The 6,295-nt window shown below is 41.2% G+C and overlaps 1 long non-coding RNA gene across 1 annotated transcript in view; it reads right to left on the bottom strand.

Annotated features, from left to right (window-relative positions):
- Nucleotides 1–3,485: 3,485 nt before the first annotated feature.
- The window catches only part of LOC130192762 (uncharacterized), a 4,121-nt gene continuing 1,311 nt past the window's right edge, over nucleotides 3,486–6,295 (bottom strand). Inside the window, exons 2-3 of the long non-coding RNA XR_008831437.1 lie at nucleotides 5,764–5,861; nucleotides 3,486–3,643 (exon numbers count right to left, since the gene is read on the bottom strand). This is a non-coding gene — a long non-coding RNA (uncharacterized LOC130192762). The remainder of the gene's footprint in view (nucleotides 3,644–5,763; nucleotides 5,862–6,295) is intronic.

The following is a 6,295-nucleotide window of genomic DNA, read 5'->3' as shown; positions in this document are numbered from 1 at the left end:
AGGACAGCTCATTAAGTATACATTCATACCTGTATTAACTTGAGGTTAGATCCTAAAGTGTTTTGTTAAAATTATATTAAGTCACTTATAGTTCAAATAAAACGCCAGGGCCCCACAAGGATAGGAAAGCAAGGATGTGTGTGAGGTTGCTTGTCTCAACAGCATATTATGGCCTGCAAAATGGAGCATGTTCAAAATACCTCTTTGAAAATGAGGACAGCTCATTAAGTATACATTTACACATATATATCTAGTGTTGCAGCCAGAGAGACAGTTAATTTCACATACACACACACATGTTTGTTTCTAGTCTATCCTTATGGGGCCCTGGGGTTTTATTCAAACTATAAGTGACTTTATATCTTTTTAACAAAACATTTTAGGATCTAACCTCAAGTTAATACTTGTTTTAACTTGTTTTAGATTAAGACGAAACCCTCAATCTGAAGTCCATCGAATAACTCCATGAGTTAGCTGACTGACATGCTGCATCAGAAAAGCAATGAGAACACATCTCTATCTTGATAGAGCTACATTGTGTACATATATAGAGACATCAGTGTGTACCTTACTCCCTTACCTGGTCTGTAGCTGCATTTGAGAGACATTCGCCAAGGGAAGTCATATCTGAAGAGTTGTCCACTGCGACAGCAGGAGCCTGATTGTTGACCACCTGGGATTCAGATTGAAAAAGACTGCATTTAGAACTTATAGTAATGATGCATGTTGAGATACTCACAAGTTACCAAAATGACTTTATTTGAAAACAGTTTCTTAAACGGCACATAACTTAAAGCAGAGTGCATGGCATGCTCTAGAGGTCCAACAAGAACAAATAGGGAGCTGCACTGGTCCATATTCAAGATATACTTTAAAACATATAACAGCTCAGAGTATAACAATATATGCATGTAATAACCTGAGGTTAGATGCTGAAATGTGTTGTACAAATGATGTGAAGTCACTCAAAGTGTGAATGAGACGAGAGGGCCCTATAAGGATAAACAAGAAAAGTGTGTGTGCATGTGTGAGGTTAACCATGAAATCAGTTTATGTGAGATAGAAATCCCAGGACCCCATAAGGATGGACCAGAAACAAATGTGTGTGTGAGGTTAACTGGCTCTCTGGCTGCAAGACTAGATATCCGAGTCTAAGATTAAGACGAAACCCTCAATCTGAAGTTCATCGAATAACTCCATGAGTTAGCTGACTGACATGCTGCATCAGAAAAGCAATGAGAACACATCCCTATCTTGATAGAGCTACATCGTGTACAGGTCAACATATATAGAGACAACAGTGTTTACAATACTCCCTTACCTGACTGTAGCTCTATTTGGGTCACATCCATCATAGCTAGTCCAGTCTAAAGGCGTCTCCGTGTCCACTGCCACAGCAGGAGCCTGATTGTGTGTCACCTGGAATTCAGATTGAAAAAAAGACTGCATTTAGAAATTATAGTTATGATGTTTGTTGAGATACTCACAAGCTGAATTGACTTTATTTGAAAAGTCTATTCAATGGCAAATAACTTAAAGCAGTGTGCATGGCCTATTCTAAAGTCTAACAATAACATATAGGGGGCTACACTGATTCATATTCAAAATACACTTTAAAACCTAAAACAGCTCACAAAGTAGAACTATATATATATAATAACCGGAGGTTTAATGCTAAAATGTGTTGTACAAATGATGTGAAGTCACTTAAAGCGAGAATGAGATGACAGGGCCCCATAAGGATACACTAGAAAAGTGTGTGTGTGTGAGGTTAAATATGAAACTTTAAAGTGAGATAGAAATCCAGGGGGCCCCATAAGGATGGACTATGAACTGTGTGTGAGGTTGTTATCTTTAACAACATATTACGGCCTGCAATGGAGCATGTTCAAAATACCTCTTTGACAAATACAACAGCTCATTAAGTATACATTTACACCTGTTTTAACTTGAGGTTAGATCCTGAAATGTTTTGTCGAAATGATATAAAGTCACTTATAGTTTGACTAAAATACCAGAGCTACATAAGGATAGACTAGTTCAGACTAGTGTATATTCTTTAAACACAGGTCAATGTATAGTACTGAGAAATGCAATTGAGTAAAACACTGGCCCTTAAGGGACCTGAAACCCCATACCTTTGTTGATATTAATGAAGCTTTCAATCAACTATGGCTTGGCTTAGGGTTACAAACGTGCGTGTATGTGAAATTAAATGTCTCTCTGGCTGCAACACTAGATATATATGCATTTTAGATTAAGACTCATCCCTGAATCTGAAGTCCATCGAATAACTCCATGAGTAAGCTGACTGACATGCTGCATCAGAAAAGCAATGAGAACACATCCCTATCTTGATAGAGCTACATCGTGTACAGGTCAACATATATAGAGACAACAGTGTTTACAATACTCCCTTACCTGACTGTAGCTCTATTTGGGTCACATCCATCATAGCTAGTCCAGTCTAAAGGCACCTCCGTGTCCACTGCCACAGCAGGAGCCTGATTGTGTGTCACCTGGAATTCAGATTGAAAAAAAGACTGCATTTAGAAATTATAGTTATGATGTATGTTGAGATACTCACAAGTTAACAAAGTGACATTATTTGAAAAGTCTATTAAATGTTTATTCAATGGCAAATAACTTAAAGCAGTGTGCATGGCCTATTCTAAAGTCTAACAAGAACATATAGGAGGCTGCACTGATTCATATTCAAAATACACTTTAAAACCTATAACAGCTCACAAAGTAGAACTATATATATATATAATAACCGGAGGTTATATGCTAAAATGTGTTGTACAAATGATGTGAAGTCACTTAAAGCGAGAATGAGATGACAGGGCCCCATAAGGATACACTAGAAAAGTGTGTGTGTGTGAGGTTAAATATGAAATCCTTTAAAGTGAGATAGAAATCCAGGGCGGGCCCCATAAGGATGGACCATGAACTGTGTGTGAGGTTGTTATCTTTAACAACATATTACGGCCTGCAATGGAGCATGTTCAAAATACCTCTTTGACAAATACAACAGCTCATTAAGTATACATTTACACCTGTTTTCACTTGAGGTTAGATCCTGAAATGTTTTGTTGAAGTGATATAAAGTCACTTATAGTTTGACTAAAACACCAGGGCTGCATAAGGATAGACTAGTTTAGACTAGTGTATATTCTATATACACAAGTCAATGTATAGTACTGAGAAATGCAATTGAGTAAAACACTGGCCCTTAAGGGACCTGAAACCCCAAACCTTTGTTGATATCAATGAAGCTTTCAATCAACTATGGCTTGGCTTAGGGTTACAAACGTGTGTGTGTGTGTGTGAAATTAACTGTCTCTCTGGCTGCAACACTAGATATATATGCGTTTTAGATTAAGACTCATCCCTGAATCTGAAGTCCATCGAATAACTCCATGAGTTAGCTGACTGACATGCTGCATCAGAAAAGCAATGAGAACACATCCCTATCTTGATAGAGCTACATCATGTACAGGTCAACATATATAGAGACAACAGTGTTTACAATACTCCCTTACCTGACTGTAGCTCTATTTGGGTCACATCCATCATATGTAGTCCAGTCTAAAGGCGTCTCCGTGTCCACTGCCACAGCAGGAGCCTGATTGTGTGTCACCTGGAATGCAGATTGAAAAAAAGACTGCATTTAGAAATTATAGTTATGATGTTTGTTGAGATACTCACAAGTTACCAAAGTGACTTTATTTGAAAAGTCTATTCAATGGCAAATAACTTAAAGCAGTGTGCATGGCCTATTCTAAAGTCTGACAAGAACATATAGGGGGCTGCACTGATTCATATTCAAAATACACTTTAAAACCTAAAACAGCTCACAAAGTAGAACTATATATGATATGATATATACCTTTATTCGTCCCACAGTGGGGAAATTTCAAAAATCACAGCAGTGGTGCACATCAGAGCATTAATAGAAATAATTATAAAACACAAAACTAAATACTAAAAAACTAAATACTAATACTAAATATACAAGGAAAACAAAGTAAAGTGCTGAGTCAAGTGTTGAGTTTGCCATGATCTCCTGCAGTGTGTTGTGCAGCCTGACAGCAGCAGGAAGGAAGGACTTGTGGTTCCTCTCCTCAGACACGGGGAGGAATCAGCCGGTGGCTGAAGGAGCTGCAGAGCTGCGAGTGTCCTGCATGGGGTGGGAGGTTCATCAGAGACGAGAGCTTTGCCATCATCCTCCCGTCCCCCACCACCTCCACAGCATCCACAGGACACCCAGCACGCTGCTGGCCTTCTTTAGCAGCTTGTTCAGCCTCTTTCTGTCAGCCGCTGCCATGCTGCTGCTCCAGGACACCACTCCATCAAAGATGGCTGATGCCACCACAGAGTCCAAGAAGGTCTTCAGGACCTCAGTCTCCTCAGCAGAAAGAGTCTGCTCTGTCCCTTTTTATAGAGTGTGTGTGCGTGGTCAGCCCAGTCCAGTTTGTTGTTCAGGTGAACACCCAGGTACTTATAAGATTTTACAATCTCAATGTCCAGTCCCTGGATGCTCACTGGTACCGGAGGAGAGCATTTACCACGGCGGAAGTCCACCACCAGCTCCTTGGTCTTACTGGAGTTGACGTGGAGGCGGTTCCGCTGGCACCATTCCAAAAAGTCCTGGTTCAGTTCTCTGTACTCCCTATCATCGTCGGCAGAGACGAGGCCGACGATGACAGAGCCATCAGAGAACTTTTGCAGGTAGACATGGTCGGAGTTGTGATTGAAGTCCGAGGTGTAGATGGTGAAGAGGAATGGAGCCAGAACGGTTCCTTGTGGAGCCCCTGTGCTGCAGGAGACCCGGTCTGACTCACATCCCCCTATCCTCACATCCTGTGGACGGTTGGTGAGGTAGTCCAGGATCCATGTGGTGAGGTGGTGGTCCACCCCGGACTGCTCCAGCTGGTCCCTCAGAAGCAAAGGCTGGATGGTGTTGAAGGCACTGGAGAAGAACATGACTCTCACAGTGTTTCCAGCCTCTTCCAGGTGAGAGCGGCATCGCTGCAGCAGGAAGATGACGGCGTCATCCACCCCGATGCCAGGTTGGTAGGCGAACTGAAGTGGGTCCAGCGATGAGCTCACCAGGGGGCGAAGCTGGACAAGGACCAACCTCTCCATCAGGTGTGATGTTAATGCCACCGCCTGAAGCTGTTGAGGTCCTTGGGCATGGGGTCTTCGGTACTGGTACCACACAGGAGGTCTTCCACAGCTGTGGTACTTTCCCCAGCCTCAAGCTCGTTGAAGACGTGCTCACTATCCCGCACAGCTGGTCTGCACAGGATTTGAGGAGCCTTGAGCTGATGCCGTCTGGACCCGTGGCCTTCCTCATATATATATATATATATATATATATATATATATATATAACCGGAGGTTAGATGCTAAAATGTGTTATACAAATGATGTGAAGTCACTTAAAGTGAGAATGAGATGACTTGAAACCCCCATACCTTTGTTGATATTAATGAAGCTTTCAATCAACTATGGCTTGGCTTAGGATACAAACGGCGTGTATGTGAAATTAAATGTCTCTCTGGCTGCAACACTAGATACATATGCGTTTTAGATTAAGACTCATCCCTGAATCTGAAGTCCATCGAATAACTCCATGAGTTAGCTGACTGACATGCTGCATCAGAAAAGCAATGAGAACACATCCTATCTTGATAGAGCTACATCGTGTACAGGTCAACATATATAGAGACAACAGTGTTTACAATACTCCCTTACCTGACTGTAGCTCTATTTGGGTCACATCCATCATATGTAGTCCAGTCTAAAGGCGTCTCCGTGTCCACTGCCACAGCAGGAGCCTGATTGTGTGTCACCTGGAATGCAGATTGAAAAAGACTGCATTTAGAAATTATAGTAATGATGTTTGTTGAGATACTCACAAGTTACCAAAGTGACTTTATTTGAAAAGTCTATTAAACGTTTATTAAATGGCAAATAACTTACAGCAGTGTGCATGGCCTATTCTAAAGTCTAACAAGAACATATAGGGGCTGCACTGATTCATATTCAAAATACACTTTAAAACCTCTGAACCCCAGCTTTAGATCACATAATTCTAAGCATAAATAAGGGTTCCTTTCATAGCGTATAGTAATCACAACATTAAACAAGTAACCAGAGCAAGTAACACTGCGTCCTGCCCGTGACTGTAAGACAACTCCGACAGGTCACACTGCAACAAGGTTCAAAGAGCTGACGCAGTGAATCACTGAATATATGCTAAAAATATATTGTGATATATTGTTCC

Source organism: Pseudoliparis swirei, chromosome 4, assembly GCF_029220125.1.
Source record: "Pseudoliparis swirei isolate HS2019 ecotype Mariana Trench chromosome 4, NWPU_hadal_v1, whole genome shotgun sequence".
Lineage (NCBI taxonomy): Eukaryota > Metazoa > Chordata > Actinopteri > Perciformes > Liparidae > Pseudoliparis > Pseudoliparis swirei.
The sequence above is the reverse complement of the archived record's forward strand: the minus strand, read 5'-3'. Positions and strand labels throughout refer to the sequence as shown.